The sequence below is a fragment of the Hippopotamus amphibius genome, chromosome 2 (genome assembly GCF_030028045.1).
Source record: "Hippopotamus amphibius kiboko isolate mHipAmp2 chromosome 2, mHipAmp2.hap2, whole genome shotgun sequence".
NCBI classification, from domain to species: domain Eukaryota; kingdom Metazoa; phylum Chordata; class Mammalia; order Artiodactyla; family Hippopotamidae; genus Hippopotamus; species Hippopotamus amphibius.
In genome coordinates, this window is record NC_080187.1 from 32,674,306 (window position 1) to 32,694,602 (window position 20,297).

The 20,297-nt window shown below is 42.0% G+C and overlaps 1 long non-coding RNA gene across 1 annotated transcript; it reads right to left on the reverse strand.

The window, feature by feature from the left end:
- Nucleotides 1–6,673: 6,673 nt before the first annotated feature.
- Nucleotides 6,674–12,625, reverse strand: LOC130846722 (uncharacterized). The gene is made up of 4 exons (XR_009051615.1): nt 12,444–12,625; nt 9,010–9,116; nt 7,535–7,596; nt 6,674–6,875 (listed from the first exon to the last, which is right to left on the reverse strand). It is a non-coding gene; the product is annotated as an uncharacterized LOC130846722 (long non-coding RNA).
- Nucleotides 12,626–20,297: the final 7,672 nt, after the last annotated feature.

The following is a 20,297-nucleotide window of genomic DNA, read 5'->3' on the forward strand; positions in this document are numbered from 1 at the left end:
AGGACAGCAATGAGTATGTTTAATGACTGCATAGTAGCCTGTTTTCCCCTCTTATAAATGCTACAAGAAAATCCTTATTTATCTATCTTTCTACATATCCCTAATTTCTTTAGGATAAAATCCTGGAAGTGAAGTTGATGAAACAAAAGAGATTCATGATGCATGTCCCATTGTCCAGAAAACCTGAATCAGCTTATACTTCCAAAAACAGTGTAAAAATGCTCATTTCCCTACACCCTTGTCCACCTGGATGTTATCCTTTTAGAGTTTTGCCACTTTGGCAGGACAAAGTGGCAGATCAGTATTATATTTATTTTGCATTTTATTTACTATTAAATATGAACATTTATATCTATTGGCATCTGTAATTGTCCTTTCATAAACTGCCTTTTCCCATCTTTCACCAGAGCAGAAGAGAGGGAGGAAAATGCAAATCACAAAGTCCTGGTGGTCAAGGGCTTAGGTTTATTTACTTTTGTTCTCATTTAACGATGAAAGTGTTAAGGCTATGAATTTGTCTCTGATGTAGTTTCGGTCAATCCTATGGTTTTTACATGGAGTTTTCTCATTATCATTATCTTCTCAATTTTTGCATCTGCAATTTGTTTTTCATACTATCTGGATTTAATACATAAATATATAATAAAAAACAAAATCAGGCCAGCACAATTACCATTCACATTATGTTAGGTTTTGATTCTTTATTATAGGATATTAAACAAAGTACATAAAAACGATACCATGAGGATAGTCCCAGCTAGAGTGGTTGGGCTTTTTTCCAATTCAAAGGAAAAAAAAAATTCAGGTGCAGGGATAAAACATAAATTGTAAATGCAAAAATTATACATATTCACTGGCAGAAGTTGTATGTAGTTGAAATGATATCACACCCATTATCAAATAATGTTTTAACATACCAGATGTAATCTATAATGCTTAGGTCTCAGAAAATGAGACAATTCAATGCCAGGCTGTGGACAGACACCAGCTGCAGTTGAGTCTTTAACAATCTCAAGTGAAAAATATGTCACCACAGCAAACTTCCCTGGGGTCTGTTTTACTGAAACCAGAAATTACTTCCATGATTAACAGTGTATGTAGTATTGTTTATATTGTAGCATTGACAGTTTAGAAATTGTTGACATTTCCAAAAGAGCCATCTGATGAGAGACTTTGAAATTATTCCAAGTGAGGACAGCAATGACTTCTTGTTAAATTAAGCTTCTTGTTAGTTACCTAGAGAGATAGGGCATGAGGAAGTCCAGAACAAGGCCTATAGGAATACAAGATTTAATGAACTACCAGGGAGGCGCTGACTGAACCAAGGTATCAATATTTACTAAACTTTTACATTATAACTTTTTGGGTGAAAGCTTCATGTAAAATCTGTGCAATATGTAAGAAAAACAGGCAACCCTAATTTTGCTTAATCTTGTTGATCAATGTTTGTCAAAAAAGATCAAATTAGGCCCCATCCAATGAGATACAGTAAAATGGGCTATGAGAGTTCAGAAAAGCAAAATAACAAAAGATGGGCAAAATACACAACTGTAAAAGAGAAACTGACTCTAGTCTCTATTTTGGCACATGTGACCCTACTCCTATCAAAGCATAACTATAAGAATCTGAGACATGGGCTTCTTTCAAATGCCACAGACAGAGAGGATTTCTTAATATCAGCATTTCCCAAGCTGATTTCTCATAGAATCCTTATTACCCAAGAAACATTTAATGTTGGACTGGGAAAACAATTTGGAATCTATTTGTAAATATGCTTATTGACATGCATACAATATATTACCAAGTAGTGTGACACTATGTATGACAACCACAATTGTGTTATTATGTATTTTGTATATTTCTTATTTACCTATGAAGTATCAATATATGTAAAGTGCATTTATATAGTATATATTTTGTTATTATATATACAGTTGATCTTCATTATTCTTGAATTTCATATTTGCAATTTTGTCTATTTGCCAAAATTTATTTGTAACCCCAAAATCAATCCTCATGGCATCCTTGGAGACTTATTCATTGACATTTGAAAAGCAGGGAAAATTTTGAGTTGCCCAATGCCCTATTTCTCAGCTGAAGTTGAACAAGCCAACATTCTACCTTCTTGTTTCAGCTCACCTACTGTAAACAAATGTCCTTTTCATGGTTTATTTAGTGCCACGTTTCTCGCATTTTTATGCTCTTAGTTGGTGATTTTACACAAGCTCCAAGCATAGTGCTGAAGTGCCATCTAGTTTTCTAAGTGCAAGATGGCTCTGATGTGGCTGATGGAGAAAATACGTGCGTTAGATGAGCTTCATTCAGGCTTGAGTTATCGTGATGCTAGCTATGTGTTCAATATAAATAAATCAACAGTGGTATTAAATAATGTGTCTTTAAATAGAAATACACATAAAACAAGGTTATACATTGACCAGTTGACAAAAATGTTGTGACCAAAGGCTCTCAGGAACCTAAGCCTGTACTTCCCTTAGGAGCAATTACACAGTATTCGCTAATTCAGTGTTCGAGGCAAACTTATAGAAGATGTAAGAACAGATGATACACATAAATGAGTCATAAAAACTTTAGAAACTTTAATTTTTTAAGCTGGAGAAATGAGCCTGAATAAGAGACACCTCTGGTATTCATTTATTTATTCAATCAATGAATGCATATTGAGTTCTTCTATATGCTGGATATAAAGTGGTATACAAATAAAGACATTGTCCTGACTTCCTGGAAGAAGCCACCATTCACACATTCACATATGTTGTATAATGCACAACCTGACTGGGGAATTCAGTTGTAACCAAATAATCACATTAGTGAATCAATGGCCACAAATTTGGATCAGTAAGAATACGGTTCTCTTATAGAAAAGACACCCAACTTAGATGGAAGGTGATGGAGAGAATATTCTGGTCAGAAAACATGGCCTGGGCAAAGGTCTGTAGCAGGAGGGATTGTGACATTCTGTAGAAACAGAGAACATTGTGCCTGAAGCAAAAGAAAGAAAAGAAAAATGGTTCAAAATAAAGCTAAACAGACAGGCAGGGGGTGAACCATCCAAGGCCTTAGAAGCCAAGCTAAAAAATGTTTGCTTTATTCTGAGTGCAATGAGATACCACTAACAAGAGGTGATTATTTACCTTATATAGATCACTTTGGCTGCAGAGCAAGGATGGCAGGAGGAGATGGTCAAAATCAATGTGGGAGAACAGTTAAACCATCATATCCTCCCTGAACTGTCCCTTCCAGTATAGTTATAGCCTAACAAATATACAACTATCAGTGTGCAGAGTGGGCCTTACACACAGGAAAAAAATGATGAGACAATCAGCATGGCCACAATCTAAAGAGTTTTAAATCTCTTATTCTAGAAATGATAGACCATGGGAATACTGTGACTTCTTTTCTTTTCAATATATGTCTGGATTTCCTTTGATGCATACTTAATCTTTTTTACTATGACATTTTTCAGCAGGTATATTTATATACCATTCAAATGTATACTTCATCCTATTTGTCATTATTCTCCCATTTTCACAGTCTGCTTAAGTCGCTTTTTGAATGTATACTGTAAGTATTCTTATCGGTATAAAGACTTCCCTCCTCAGTGGATCCCTAAACAATTTCTGGAAAGGATGGAAGGGGCAGGAATCATGAATTAAACATAACCCAGAAAACTCAGGACTTAAGATATCTAGCATTTTGGGCTGTGGCCGCTCCCCTCCCTTTTTCTTGTATGCAGACTTTTAAATAAATGGTAAAAATGGTAAAAGTTGTATTTCAAAGGAGGAAGTGAGGAAAGAGAGGGAAAAGAGGAGGAGAAGCTGGAACAGGAGAAGAAGGAAAAAGAGGAGAAGGAATCTCCTACCCATGTGAGCTTGTCTGGTCCTCATTTGACCAAGGATTGTAAATAGACATTTTAAAGACAAGCAGGAAAATTTGAATAAGGACTGTGTATTGGATGATAAGGGGACATTTTGTTAGGTGTGATAATGCCATGGTGGTAGGTAAATATGCACATACTTAGAAGTCCTTATCAATTAGAGATGTGTGCTGAAGCATTTATGGGTAAAATGACATCATGTCTAGGATTTGCTTTAAAATACTCCAGAAAAGGGATAAGATGAATGAAATGCAACTAGCAAAAGATTAATAGTTGCTGAGGCTGGGTGATGGAACATAGGGATTCATTATACTTTCCCCTTAATGTTGGCATGTTCTTGAAAATTGAGGCAAAGGAGACATGAGCCAAACTGCAGTGGGCTGAGGAGTGACAGGGAGATACTTTGTGGTTTTGCTATCTCAAAATCTTCAGAACATTTTTATTAAATATTAACTCTTGCCTTGACTGGGATTCGGTAAACTAAGAGAAGAGACTGTGCTCACAGTTAAGAGGGGGTGTTATGCAGCCTCACTTCTCAGGAGACAATGGTCCAGAACCACAGTGGGTAGCCAACTGCACAGCACACATACAGGATGCTCTAAGGTTGCCTGGACTTCCTGCCCACCCCTGATGCAGTGGAGTTATGGAACTTGATCACAGACCATCTCCCAAGCAGGTAACAAGAGGGAAGGAACACCAAAAGGTAAATGAAAGGCATCCACAATACCTGTTACATCTCCATTTTTCTTTGAACCAGCACTGAACCATGAAAATAACATGTTAGGAGGGCAGAGCTGCTGTGAGAAATAAAAGATTAGGGAACCACTCATTATGCAGGTGGCTGCAAAGCTCCTAGTGTGACAGCCAGTGACCACAGTCCAGGGACATTTCTTTTCCTTCTTTGTGGGCAATAAGTCTTTCTCACTATTCCAGTGCCACTCTAGTCAATTTCATCTTCATAGCACTTTCCCTCTGTTCACAACCCAAAAGAGAACTGAACATGGCCACTGGATAAAGATAACATTTTTATTTCTTCTTTAGTGTCATTCCCTCTGAGGATATTTCTGAACTACAGAATTTTTAAATGTAACTTGTTTAACAATATGTGGGGAAGCACATAGGGGTTTTTTAGGAGGATATAAATAAATTATGGAAAATGTATGCAGTACTGTCAAAACAGAAAAGCCCTATGAGTTACATTCTTCAAATCCTCTCCTTCCTTGATCTCCCCTATGGTCACACAGTGGGCCTTGTCATCTCCTGAGACAGTGGTCACTAATTTCAACCATAAGGTCCTAGTCTTCTGACTTCATCAGACCCTCCAGTCCATTGGCCCCTTCCCCTCCTCCCAGCCCCTCAGCCCACACCCAGCTTCCTGCTCGCCCTATGCAATTCATGATCCAAGAAATATTGTTTCCATATATCTTCCAATTCCTCACATTTCCCTGAGTAAACTAGTTCTGGATACATTCAACCATCCACCTTCCCCATGCATGGACCTGAGCTTCCAAGCAAATCTGAGAAAAACCCCATGAGGTTTCTCTGGACAGCTTTCTCCCCCGTGCTGAGCTATCCCTGCTGAAACACTGTCCCACTCTCTTCAAACCTTCACTCTCCCCTTAACCTCCTCACTCCCTGCAGATCATCTCACCTTCAGCCACACAGAGAACTCCAACTTTCTTTCCATCCTGTTATAATTAGGAGGGTTCCCTCCTGTCTTAAAAGTGATCACACACACACACACACAAAATCGCTCCCACCTGTGTCTGGATCCCATCCCCAACCATCTTAGGGCCTCCTAGCCGACCCTCACCCCAGCTTCACTTCCCATCTCTCTCTCCTCTGCTTACTCCTTTAGATCAGCATTTGAACATTTCCAAGTCTTATTCTGCCATCTTACCGAAAAAAAGAGTCATCTTCTGTCTCCACTCCAGCTCCATCTAGCACATTCTCTTTTCTCACCTTCACAGAGAGTTCTCCAGAGAGTTACATACAGTAACATTTCTATTCATCATGACCCACTCATTCCAATCTGGATTCTCCTCCTCCCAACCTCTGAAATGGTGGTCATGAAGGTCAACAATGAGCACATGTCACAAAAATCCATCTGAAATGAAGACTCGGGAACATCTCCAGAAGAAGCTGAAACTGATCACCTTGTCATCATTGCTTGGGTAAAACTGTAAAATATAGAAATTGTAGAAACTATAACTAAAACTATTACAAAAATTTAACAGAAATTAGTCTCCAATCACATCTATAGAGATCGCAACAAAAATTTAGTAAAGCCTTAAAAATAGATTAAAGATATTTCATAATCCAAAAAGCTTACTAGGGACTTCCCCGGCGGCCCAGTGGTTGAGACTTCGCCTTCCAATGCAGGGGGTGCGGATTCCATCCCTGGCAAGGGAGTTAAGATCCCACATGCCTCAGGGTCAAAACACCAAAATATAAAACAGAAGCAATACTGTAACAAATTCAATAAAGACTTTAAAAATGCTCCACACCAAAAAAAAAAAAAAAAAAAAAAAAAAAAGCTTGCTAAAGAAAGCCACGGAATTGTACTTGTTTTCATATTTTTCTTTATTTAATGATATTCACATGGCAAAAATAATGCATGCTGTTATTTAGTTTTGTAAGAAACTGCCAAACTTTTTCAAAGTGGTTGTACACGTACCATTTTGCTTTTCCACCAGCAGTTAGCAAGCGTTCCTCTTGCTCCAGGTTAGTTTTTTACAGAAATAAAATAATTCTATATACATTACTCTATACCTCCCCTTTTTCTCTTAACACAAAGCATAGACATCTCATCAGCCAGTGATAAAGGTCAAATTTCTTTGTTTTAATATTTTTGTGCATATATATATATACATACGTATAATTTTACATAGCTGGAATAGTATGCATGTTATTTTTTTCACTTCTGTGTCTTCCATTTTACCACAAGCAAATTAAAACTTCAATGCTTCAGTTTTCTCACCTGTAAAATAAAGTTAATTTTGTGAACATTTATTGAGGTAGGGTATATAATGTATTTATAACTATACCAGTCATACTAAATAGTACTAATTGTTATCATTATAGGGAAAAATTGGCAAAGACATTGAAATGTACCAAAGAGATTACTGAGTATCCCATATGGCACACCATACCAAGTTATATCAACCTTTCACTGTCACTGAGCTATTCTACAACTCACAGAAAATGGGGGAATATTTAAATTATCTTTGTCCTTAAAAGTGCAAATTAATTGTGTCTAGCTGAATACAATCATTGCCTCATGAATAGGCCTTTTTATGAATCTCTTTGTAGATTCATTCCAGCATTCTTTATTCGCCTATATAATGTGTGGTTCTGTGAATTTCCCTTTGAACCAATTGTAATATCTTACTGGATCTCTTATTAACTGAGTTAAATAAAATCTGATACACATTCTGTTTTATATTTGTATGAGAATCATGATTCCACTTTTTTTGAAGTATCTTCAACACTATAATTACAGTTTGTTTCTGTTTTGTTTTGTTTTTCAAAAAAAAAAACCCATTGTCAAAATGTTTATGCCCACTTTTTTTAAACAACACAAGGATATTCTCACACATGCAAAGGTACAGACACATAAAAAATATAGAACACACATACCTTCATTATTAAAAGTGCTTGAAGAAATCAGCACACTGAAGCATAAATCAATATTAAGAACTCTAGAAGGGCAAAGAAGTGAAGTTTAACACTGAAATTCCTTAAATTTAAATCAAATAAATATAGCTCTGAATTTGTCACAAATGTGTTTTACTGTTTAAAACTTGCAAAATGAATTAATGTGATTCTGACAGCATTGTCTGAGCACTTACAAATTGATAAATAAGCCACACCAACTATGCCAAGAATATTTCTTGAATGAAAGGTAAATAGCTACAAGACCTTTGGTTGGTACCATGAAAAATGAAGTACATGTAATTAGCATAACAGTGACTTATTAATACTGCTATTGGAAAGCATGCTAAGCATTACATCATGTATGCCCATATCTCCACTTAAAAAAGAAAAGATGTAGCACACTTAAATACGTAACTCTTGAAATGAGTTAATAAATATATTTCTGACTTCTATGGGTACAACTATAAGTAACCTCAAGGAATCCATATCATTTCCACCCAGAATGTTTACTCCTTGGAAAGAAAGACAAATCTTTCCCCCAAAAGGTCAAATTACTACTATTTATGAAATGTCAGCTAAATGCTAACCAGATATCAAGGCTTCTAAAGAGTTTACATGCCTCTAGACCAATGTCCCCCAGTTTTGTCTTAAAGGATCAGATAGTAAATATTTTTGGCTTTGCAGACCCCACGGTCTCTATCAGAGTATTCAGAGTTGTACAAAATACAGACAATATATCAACAAATTGGTATGGCTGGGTTCCAATTAAATTTATTTACCAAAACAGGCAGAGAGTCAGACTTGGCCCTAGGGACACAGTCTGCTGACCCCTTGCTCTAGACCCTTCCTCTAGAATTCACAGTTAATGCAAAACAAAGCCTGAGGAGAGGGGCATAAATTCTCCTATCGCCCGTCCACCCCCAGTGCCAGGTCCCTACTTTCCCAGGGACCTGAATCAAGAGCTCAGGGTCCTTGAGTCTCCCAAGGCAAACAGAAGAGAATCTCTCCTTTGTCTTGCTTGTTAGTATCCCAGATGGTTCTTCCCGGTCAGTGAAGAAGTGAAGATACAGAGGACATTTTCAGAGACATCTTCTGTAATATGTGACTCAATCTCACTTCAAAGGGATCCTCTTCTGGCTCAGAGAAAGGTCTTTTAACCTGAAACACCACTTTTCTCAAAAGAAATCAAGTACCAGAATGTCTTAGCCTGCCATCTCGTGGCAAATTGGAGTATTTCCAAAGGGAAATCCTTGGACCAAGACAAGGGCAACAAGATACCAAATACAGTTCCCTTTAGCTTGGTTTCTGTAAAAAAAAAATCTGAAAAAGAATACACACACACACACACACACAAAACTGAATCACCGCTGTGCTGTACACTAGAAATTGACCCAACATTGTAAATCAACTATACTTCAATTAAAAACAAAAAAGACAAGGGCAACAACGTGACATACCTGTGACATACCTGCTTGGTAACAGCCACTCTATAACACATGCTAGATATGCGGCTATACAGGGAGCCAAAAAAGCCACAGTCCCTTGTCCTCAAGGAGCTTACAATCTATAAGACAGGAGACAGATGTTAATTTTTCAATTACACAAACATAGGTAAAATTACAACCATGAAAAATGGTCTGAAGGAGCCTTACACAGGTGCTCTGAAAGTAAATAAAAGGGATTCAACCAAGGCAGAAAAGGTGGAGAAGCGTCCCTGAGGTTGAGAGGATTAAACAGAAAGTGAGTAGGGATTTACCAGGTGAAAAAGGGAGGGAAAAAGATTTCAGAGAAAGGAAACAGTGTCTGTAAAAACTCGGCAGTAGTAGAGAAGCAAGGGGCACTCTGGTCTGAGGTAAGGTCAGGGAGGTACAGAGGGGCCAGTTTATGCAGGGCCTCAGAAACTATGAAAATGAGGGGGTTTTCTTTATCCTGTAAGCAGAGTGAAACCATAAAATGGTTTTAAACAAGGAGGCGAGACAAAACCAGATTTACATTTCACAAAGATTACACTGTGTATCAGTCAGGGTCCAATCAGGAGACAGAAACTACACAGTAATTTGAAGAGGGAAAGTTTAACATCAGGAATTATTAACAGGTGGTCAGAGTAATGAGAGACTGGCCTGTAAGACACAAAGAGAATTCTAAAAAAATACAGGTGTAGCAGCTACAAGGAGCAGCCACTCCCCAAGGGAGGGCCTCCCGCTCCCAGAGCTGAGCCCCAGACCTTGTTGGAAAGGGAACCTCTGTGGCTCCCTGGATGGCAGAGATGCTGAGCAGGAAACCGGTCACCATCACCCTCTTGGGTGCCAGGGGAAGCCATCCAAAGGGCAGGAACTCTCTGGAGGCACTTCGCTATGAAGCCACCCAAAGAGGGCACCACGAGATGTTTCTGGCTGCTGGGTGCCCCTGGCCGCTGTGCACTACAGGAGCTGGGCTCAGGATCCTGGCTCTAGAGAAGCCCTGCACACAGCAGGAACCTGCAGAGTGCAGGACATCCCCACAAGGGGAAAAAACCTCCCTCCTCCTCCAGTGTCTCTCTAGTGCCCTCTACTGACAAAGTTTAGCATCGTGCCAGTCGGCAAAGGAAAAATATTTAAAGGACCCAGCAGAGCAGGCAACGCACAGTGGATTTTAAGCTGAGAGGCTATACATTGATAACCAGCATGCAGTGGCCTCCATGTAGTGAGCCTTCTAGAAGAGGAGCAAAGAGACCAGTTAGGAGGTACTTAAGTAGTCCAGGAGAGAGAAGAGAACGTTGTGATAACCAATAAGGTGCTGGACAAAATACCCTTGCAAGTTGCTTATGGGCTACAGGAAAGACAGCAAATAGCACAGTGTGTGCCCCTGTACTCACTGGACTTACAGAAAGCTGCCTCATAAGGCATGGCTAAGAGAGCAAGGAGGGTCAACTGGCAGGGGTCCCAGGACAAGAGACTGGCAGCACCAGCAGTACTGAGGCAATTTTTTATATACAAAAGGCACAGGAGTAGCATTGCTTCCAAGAGACAGACTTGCCAGGCTTAACAAACACATCAGATGTAATCAAAGCTGCACCCAATCCGTGCAAATGCTACCACAGCTGGGCTTGCAAGAGCAGGCCTTTTGGGTCTCAAAAGTTACTAGAGAAAAGTGAACATGATTTGTGACAAACTATCACTCCCATTTTTAAAAAGCTTTTAAATGAATGGCCTTTTTTTTTTTTTTAATAGCCAGCAAGCCTGGCTTTCTGGTCCTTCATACACATCTTCAATTTACCCACTGTCTCAAGATCATCAGGGGGGCAAGGTCCAGGTGAGGGGGGTAAGTGCCACAGCTTGTCTGTAAGGAGTCACCCCCTCACTTTTCCAAAACATTAACATTGCCGAGTAGTAGAACTTGAGTACCAACTGAGAAGCCAAGGTTGAAGTAAATTTGTCAACAACTAAAATTTACCAGACACAAAAATAAGCAACAGTATATAGAGGCTCCCTCTGGGCAATGGGACTGAGGATGGGGAGAGGAGTGGGGCAGTGATTTTTTAAATAAACCCTTCTATGTGGTTTGATATTTTTTTAACCAGGCCTGAAAGGAAAGTGGAGAGAGGCTTTCAAATGGATAAGAGAAAGTTGTTAGATCATAATGACGCTGGACTGGAATTTTAATTACTCAAAGAATATTACCCTTGAGTCTGAAAGGGACTGGAGGACTTCTGATCTGAGAGTGGCTAAAGAAGTTATAGGATATGCCTGAGACAGTCAGTGGGGAAAGAACAGATTCCCTCTGCTGGCACCCCTTTGATTCCAGCCCATAGGAAAAGTGCTAAGAAAGAACTGCGTAGACTAGAGCTCTGTTTGTTCAGAGGAACCAGAATTTGGACAAGTCTGAATCTAGAGGTAGCCTTGATTCCTGAGATGGAGTTGAGCAAGCTCTTTTATTCCACGAAAGTTCTGCTTGCTTCTTGCAGGTCAATTTTGATAATGCTGCAGCATCAACTCTTCCTATTTTGGAGGCATGAATCAATATATCAAAATGCTTGGAGGCATGAATCAGTCATGACACAGATCATCCTGGTGGATTTGCAAGGAAGGACTTGGCTAAAAACTTCTTGAATCCATCATCCTGCCCATAAAGAAGATATAAAGGGGAAACAGTAAAATCTGGAAGGAGATTGAAAGGATTTCTTCAGAGAGCCTTGCTGATCCTCCACCCAGAGGTGGTAGGTGTGAGAGGCCTGCCTTTCTAACTTCAAGCTTAGCAAGGGGACCTCTGCAAGACCACTCAAAGAGCTTACACTTCAGGCTGTCTGCCTGCCACCTGGGAAATCTGGAGAAAAGTGGTGCCTCCCACAGGTGGCTGATTCTTTTTCTTGCGGTCTTTCAGAGGTTCCTGCCGCGACGCCTGTCCTCCAGCAAACCCCTGACTACACCCCATCCCAGCCCCGCAATGTGCTCACCTCTGAGCAAGGCCCTCAAGGAGAGCTATTTTCCAAGCGACCTCCACACCAGCTCCCTACCACGGACCCATTTGGCGCAGAGAAAACTCACTCATTGCCCTTATTATAACTTGTTCATCATCTAATTCGACCCAGGGAAAGAAACTGCACGTGTCTCACCCGCAGAGCTCTTTATTAACAGTTTGGCCACCAACCACAACCAACAATTCAACGAGAGAATATTGGTACTTTGACTGCAAAGACACTGAAACACACACACACACACACAAAATCTAGATTTCTGGCATGCATGGGTGAGTGGGGCTGCAAAACAGTCCACCATATGTACATAACTATATTTTAATAAATTCCCTATTTGTTAGACAGTTAGATTGCTGCCAATTTAACACACTTCCTAGAAATCAAACTGCGGAGTCCCGTGGGGCGCCAGTCAGGCGCAGGGCTGGGGTTCCAACGCACCAGGCGAGAGAAACGCCGCACCCAGCAGGTCTCGGCGCCTGCGCCCTGGAGCAGACCCGTCGCCGTCGCGCCGGTCGCACGCACGGATCACCCAAGCGGTGCGCTTCCGTGTCCATCTTCCCGGCCCCCAGACGCCTCCTTCGAGAAACGCAGCTTTCACTCCTCCCGCCTCCCAGCGGAACGCGTCCCCCGACCGTGAGAGGCCGCTTCTGGAACCGCCCCGTCCCGGAGAGCACGCCCCCTACGTCCCGCTCTGCCGGAAGCGTGCGCTCACCCGCCTGCCTGGGGGGCTGGGCGGGGCCCCGGGGAGGGAACCTATCAGAGCCGAGGCCCCGCCCCCTTCGCGTCACGTGTTTGCGACGGTTAAAGAAAGTCCTAAGAGTTCCTGATGCTTAAAGAGAAAAAAAGAAAAAGTGGTAGCTGTTGTAACTGCCTCCATGTCTACTCGTTTTCCTTCCGGCGTCAACAGTAGTTTGGTTGCACCTCCGCCAAGATTCCTCTTGAGCGCTCAATCATCTTTCACCTTCCCAAGAACTTCTAACCGGGTGTCCCTCCTGTGGCCTTCGCTTTATACTTCTCTAAAGGGACCTTCTCCTTCATCCGTCTCCCCATCATTTACACACAAATATCCTGTTGTCTTGGCTCGGCGCTGCTGTTTCCACCTCTCGGTTGTCGCTCTTCCTGTCTGCTGAAAACCAAAAAGTTACCACGTCCCTCTCTTCTTCGTCCCTCTAAGCCCATCTACTCCACTGGAATCTGGCCTCTATCCATTCCACTAAAACTGTGCCAAGCAAGGTCTTCAGTGGCCGTGTCATTAAATCCAACGGACATTTCCGTGCTGCATCCTCTACAGCGCCTGGCACATCTGCCTGTATTCGCTGTAAACCCCTCTCGCGCTCCCTCTGCTCTCCGTAAGGCTCACACTCCTGAGAGGTGTTCCTACCTCTCTGATCACTCTTTACCACGGGTTTGTCTTTCTTGCCCTGCCTCCCTCTGCTGGTTCCCAGGTCACACTAGTCCTCTGTATCTTTCACTTTTCACACTTCCATGGCTGAGCTCTTTCATGTCATTGTTTTGCAGTGCGGATGACTTCCAAGTCCGTAGCTTTAGCCCAGACCTTTCTTCTGAGCTTCGGACTCTTGGCTGTCCCAAAGGAACTTCAGACTTAGCACGTCCAAAACTTATCTATTCCAGAAAACCTGCTTCAACTCCACATCTTGTGTTCGTCTCCGTGGATGACATCATGTGTTGCCTCAAGCCAGGTACTGAGGCTTAGACTCCTTAGACTACTCCCTCTCCTCCACGCCCCGTTGTGGGTCGCATTCCCTAGGGAACAGACTCTGAGACTTCTGTGCAAGTGGTTTGGGGCTACAGGGGTGCCCCCAGAAACAGTACCTGTGAGGGCTGAGGGAGGGAGGATGAGGGGAGGGAGTTGAAGAGTTCACATTGGCCTCAGCTAATCCTATGGCAAGCTCTGGACCTGGAATGGCCCTTCAAAATTGTCCCACACTTAGGCAAGGGGTGGGACACATACCCCCAAATTAACCTGTCACTGGATGTGGTAGGCTGCTCTCAGGAGGGGGTGTGAACTTAGGTGAGGTGGCTCTCTTTGCTGAGGGTAATTCCTGTGGAGGGACTAGGCTGAGTGCCATTAGCCATCAAAACTCCCAGCACCTGGAGGAATGAATGCCTAGTCTTAAATATGGAACCTGAGCATCACATCACAGTACCCACTACACTCTGCACACTTGAGTTAGTCACCAAGTGTTTTACCTATTTCTGCACTTTAATTTTCAAACCAGATCCCACCTCCTTCACATTACTCTCTTTACTGTTCAAAAAATATCTGAGAGTTTAAATGTCCTTTGGCACGGACAGAGTGATGGGTCAAGCAGACACCATGCCAGCTTTCAAGATGCTTACAGTCTAGTTGGGAAGTGAATAATCTTCCAAATATACACTTTAAAACTCTAAGTGAGCTGAAGAAAAATTAAGTGTGGAACGCTATGAGATCTTATAACAAGGGAGGCTTGCCCAGCCCGGGAGTGGGGTGGAGGCAGGGAAACGCTTCCCTGAAGAAGTGTCATTTCAGCCGGAATCTGAAAGATGAGTGGGTATTACTAGGTGTGTGCTTGGTTGTTGGGGTGGGTAGAGTAGGAGAGATGTAGACCGGCTAAGGAAACTGCCTATGCAGAGGTCCTGAGACAAGTGGACCAAGGTGTTGGAAGACCCGAAAGGCCAGCAGGGTCTCAGCATGTCTGGAATGCAGAAACTGGGGGGGGAAGAGTAGTAAGAGAAGATATGAAGAGGCAGACAGGAGCCAGGTCCCTCAGAGCTATATATTTGGATCTTTTCCCCTAAAAGTAGTGAAAGCCACTGAACAATTTTATGTGGTACAAATAATATACCTTAGTTAGGCAGAATATTCAACTACACCCTCAATGCAGATAAAATGGATCATATAGATATACAAAACAGTAAAAATCTAAATTCTGCTAATCTTAAGGCTGGGGGACAAAAAAAAATTTTTTTTCTTAATGCAGGTACTATTATTACTACAATAGCCTGCTTCTCTACCTCTAATGGCTACTTGTGGTTCCTCTGAAAAATAACACCTAGCTGCTACTGACTGCTTACTAAACACCAGTGTGTTAAGTGCTTTGTATAAATTACCTGACTTAATAAAACACCTTTACAAAGTGGGTACAATTTAAAAACTGAGAAACAGAGAGTGCAACTTGCCCATATTCTCACAGTCAGTATGTAAATGGCAGAGTAAAACATGAAGCCAGATGTCCAATTATAAAACTAAAGCTCTTGACTGCTGCACTAAATACCCCATTAAAGCTTTGGGAAACACCTAACAGCACCTGACTTTGGGTATTTACCCACTACCCAGAACTTCCTCTGTAAATCAGTGTCAACCTGACTCCAGGTCAGGTTTGGAACACACATCCCCTTAGATACCACACAGCAAACCACAGGATACCTTTTAAGGGCCACTCCTAGAACCAGAGCACTTTCTCCTAGTGATTCCACCCAGTCCTGACTTTTCCCTTTACCAACCCGTGATTTTGCTGCCACAATCTTCTGGCAGCTAAACCTACCGGTTTTAACAAATACTTGCTAGAGGAATGCAAACTTACCAGAATATGAGCCAAAGAAAAACAAGAAGGCAAATCTACTTTAATTTTCTCCTTATATCATTGTGGTTGTTTTATCATCCTGTTTGTGATTTTCTATGTTAAAGTTTGCCCTCTATTTCGAATCAAGAGTTGGTATGTTCCAGTTTGCAGGTTTATAAACAATTGTGAAAATACCCACTAGATGTCAGCCTTGAGCTGCAGTGGGGTTCCTGGGATGTGGCAAAGGACTAAACAATTAAGGAGAGAGCATGGAACGGAAAGTGCTTGGAGTTTGGATGATTTTCCTTTGCAGTGTGAACTAAGACAGGAACTCTAGTTAGCTTTTTGATGAACACAATGGTTTGACTTTTCAACAAGTGTAAATAGATCAGTAAATTACATCATATCACTCAGCTCAACAAACTCTCATATGCCCCCATCTCATTCAGAATAAAAATCACACTCCCCATCACAGCCTATATAACGCCCCACTGGTCTCACTCTTCCATCCTTGCCCACTTCAGCCACACTGTCCTCTGAACACACCTGAAACTCTTTTCCCAGAAATTCTTGCATTAGATTCAGGACACTGGCTGTGGCCACCTTCTCAGAGAGGCCCTCCTGGACCCCCTTTGACACAGCACCCATCTGGCACCACCCTACCCATAATGCCCCACCCCCCTTGCCCTGACTTTTTTTCACAACACTTTTCACGGCCTGACATATTATATTTACTTATTGTTAGTCTCTCTTTGGAATGTTAGTTTAGCTCTCTTTGAAAGCAGCAACTTTTGTCTTGTTCACTGCTTTTTTTCCCAGGGCCTAGAAAAGTACCAGGCTTATAGGAGGTGCTCAATAAATACCAAATAAATAAATGATCTTAATTCAAAGATATTCAGAAAAGATGTCATACTTCAAAGAATCATGTTTTCATTCAATAACTACTTAGTAAATACCTAATATAAAGAAAGCACTGAATTATGGGAGGTACAAGATAATAAGACATTATCTTACTGATGAGAAATATGGTCTCTTGCTCTTAACTCATAAAATTCCACTGAGAAGGCACGCACAATATTTTAAGAGGCTTTACAAAAAGAACAATATGTATATGACAATCATGGCTGCACACTGTAAGAAACTATGGAACAACAAGAACATGATACATGCATTCATCTCTTAAGTACTTCGTTTACTACCCTACCTCCAAACAGAAGACTGTTCAATTCTTAAACCCTCTGAAGATTTTTCTGTACAGTAGGGGCCTTTCTTTGTGGGAATCCCCTGGCTTTGAAAACCATTTACTTTGCTTTGTCCTCAGTGACGATGAAGACCACCCACTTACCCTTATTCCTCAACGTGCACTATTTCAAGGTGTTCATGGCTTTGATCTTCAATTTGCAGCTGAGAGAGTTGGTTTTCTGCCCAGAAGACTCATGACTAAGTTTCATGATTTCCATGTCCACTCTCCACATTCCTATATCATGTGCACCGGCGGGGGGCAGGGGGGAGATGGATGTAATAATTGTGGCCTTTTCTGCCCAAAATTTTGAGAGAAAGTCAAGAAAATAATCTACCATATGGATATGTGGCCTCCATCTAGCCATAGGAGTAGATTCGGGCTCCTTTGGTCCCTAACCAATTATTTAGTCTCTTTCCGGCCCCTCTACCCTCACAGATGCTGTCATTCTGGAGAGGAAGAAAAAAGGAGAGATGTTTAAGCAGATCATCACTGGAAGATGATTATTTAAGAATATGGGAGAATAGTAAATCTTAAGTGATTTTACTCTCCAACACAGGTTTGCCTGTAATGCTGGTGATTTATGTGAGAAAGACATATGAGTTTCAATTACAGAATATTGGGGCACAGTATCCTCATGCATCTACAACCTATGGTTCAATTGGGTATTTTCTCTCCTCTTGAAGAAAATTTAGTCCTATTCCTTAACAGTGGACAAGCATATGAATGTTTCCCTCTGAAATCTTCTCCACTGCTTTGAACTAGAGCCAAGCACATCCCATGTGTAATTCTGCTAATTTATTTCTTCTCCTTACAGAAACTTTCCAAATAAATGTGGTCACTTTAAAGGTACTAATACAATTAAAGTGAAAAACTCATTTCAGTGGATTTTATTTTACCCTAAAAGAACATATTTAAAGCTTATTCAGATAAAAGGCCTAATGAGACTGATAAGTTGTGAATATCAGCCCATGAGATTTATTAAGGATAACTTGGCTGCTCTGCAATATTATACTGCAGGCAAACTTTAGCCATTAAGTAACACCTTAATGGACTAACAGCAAGAAACTGAACCGAACCCTCCAGACTGTGGTTCTCACTGTAGTTCTAAATTTAAGCCTAGAACAACATTTAGTGTTTCTCTTATCTTAAAGTGAATTCTATCAGGGAGGTTTGGAAACCAGACAGTGTTGACAGAGAATTCTTGCCCTTACAAAGATAATAATAGTCAGACTGATAAGGAGAAAGTTCTTCTTGAAATAAGAAGACCACAAAGGATTGTTCAGAAGAATAGCTGAATCTACGAGTTAGCCAACTTCTTTACCCATTCCTTTCTTGAAAGATCTTTATCCGCTGTTTTTTTCAAAGTTAAACTGCCAGAATTTTCTCACAAAAACCCACAATTTCACTTACCTGTGCTTCGTCTAACGTGCGTCTCTCCCGCCCTCTCTAGGCTAGGAACTGTAATATCCTACCCGTCTGCCCTCCTCATGATCCTCGCTGAAGATCAGCACCTCCACTCAGTATGTCCAAAACAGGCCTCCGTGGGAGCGGCTGCCTTCCCTGGGCTAGCTTTAACTCTGCGCGTGAGGCCTCAACAGCACAAACTAGCCCATGGCTTCAACTTGGACCCTTCATTCTGATGGGGTGGGTTTTCTGGGCCAGGAGCTCCAGTCTCTCTGCCTCCTGTCTCCTTATGACCTGCCCACCTGAGCCAGGATCCTCAGGGCAGGCAGGGCGGGGGGTGGGGAGGTCCCTCCATCCCCTGCTCCCCTGGCTGAGTGTGAGGCGGGCCTGTGGGCTTCATTGCTAGCTGATAAAATGGACCCTGCTTCTGCTCCACAGAACTTGCTCTCTCTACTGCCACACCAGGATATGCAGGTCCCCAGGCACACAGCAGGGTCTCTCTCCCATCTTAGGTCTAACCCACCTTCTCCAACACAATTTATCAGATGCTCTACATTTGGGGGATGTATTGAACATTTGCCCAGCCCAGTAATAAGATGACACCTTGGTCTCCATTTTGCTGGTGATCCTTATATGAACTCTTCCATCAGCCAGAACCTTGGAAGAGAAGAAAAATGGGTTGCATCAAAGCCCATCTTGAACCTCTAATACATTTGTGATGCCATGACTCAGATCTAATGCAACAGATACCAAGGGATGAGATTTGAAACCAAAGCACCCCTGATGAGATTGAGGCTCTTACTGCAACCACGGCAGCCGAGTAGCTACATGAACCTGCACAACTAGCCCTGGCCAAGGTACCAGCTTACAGCAGCTTTAAAAAAAAAAAAAAACTACAGGTTACTGTAGTGTCAGCTGCAATACCAAGCACAGCTTTGGCTAGAACCCTCGGATGCCAAACGACAACCGAGATTAGAAAGAGAAACAAACCAAAAACATCCATTCCAAGAATCAAGGGTAGCTTTTCTTTGGACCACACAATAAGCAGACAAAAACCTGGCCTTGAGCAAAGATACCCATGGGAGAGAAGCTCTCACAATGGCCTTGGATCTAAAAGGCAATGCTGCTTGCCAAGGACTTCTGAGTCCTGGTGGAAAGGGCAAGGCACTTTCTAGAACCAGGAAAGGATCACTCCAAATGAGGGTTTCTTCAAGCATGAGTGAGAGCCACAATGGCTAGACTAGGCAGACCTCTAATGTGGGAGCTTTTAGAGTGTACGCGTAGCTCCTCTCAGGCTATGCAAGGGATGAGCAACAAAGGCTGTCAGAGCAGAGAGTAAGCGGGGCAACAGGAGAGTGCTGTCTTAGAGGCCCTGCACGGGTACCACATTTCCCATCTCAGTGAACGGCAGGCCCACTCACCCAAGTCAGAAACCTGGCTATCATTTGCTCCCCATCACAACCCACATCTAAGTTTATCCTGTTCAGAGCTCTGTTAATGTTTGAGGTCAGGTGCTACTCTCTCATCTGGAAAAATGCAAGTGCCCCAGTAACTGATCTTTCTGCCCCTGGTGTGTTAACAGAGCATCCTTCCACAAACGTCAATCATGGTACTCCACAGCTTAAAATCTCAATGGCTCCCTATGGCTTTTGACCTAAAACCCAAAACATCTTCATATAGCCTCTCCAGCTACATCTTGCCTTGAATCCTGTTGTTTAGCTGACTCTTTGACTGGTCTTCAAAGGCCAAGTGAAACACCATTTTCCCTAGCTGTCCCTGACACCCCCCTCCCCAGCTTGCTAAATGCTTTTCCTCTATGCTCCCATCGTCCTTTCTTAGATCTGAGGCTCCAGACACATTGCTCGATAATGTTGGGTTACATGTCTATCTTCTCCACCAGGAGAAAAGCTCCTTAGGTGCAGAGCCTATATTTTTCATCTCATGATACCTAATGATGCCTAGCACTTGGGAAGCTCCCATGTGCAGGGGACCCAAAGATGAGTAGAATAGAGCTCCTACCCCTGAGCAGCACAGTCTAGTCTACAAGACAGTCGCACAAATAAACTAAAATACACCGATAAG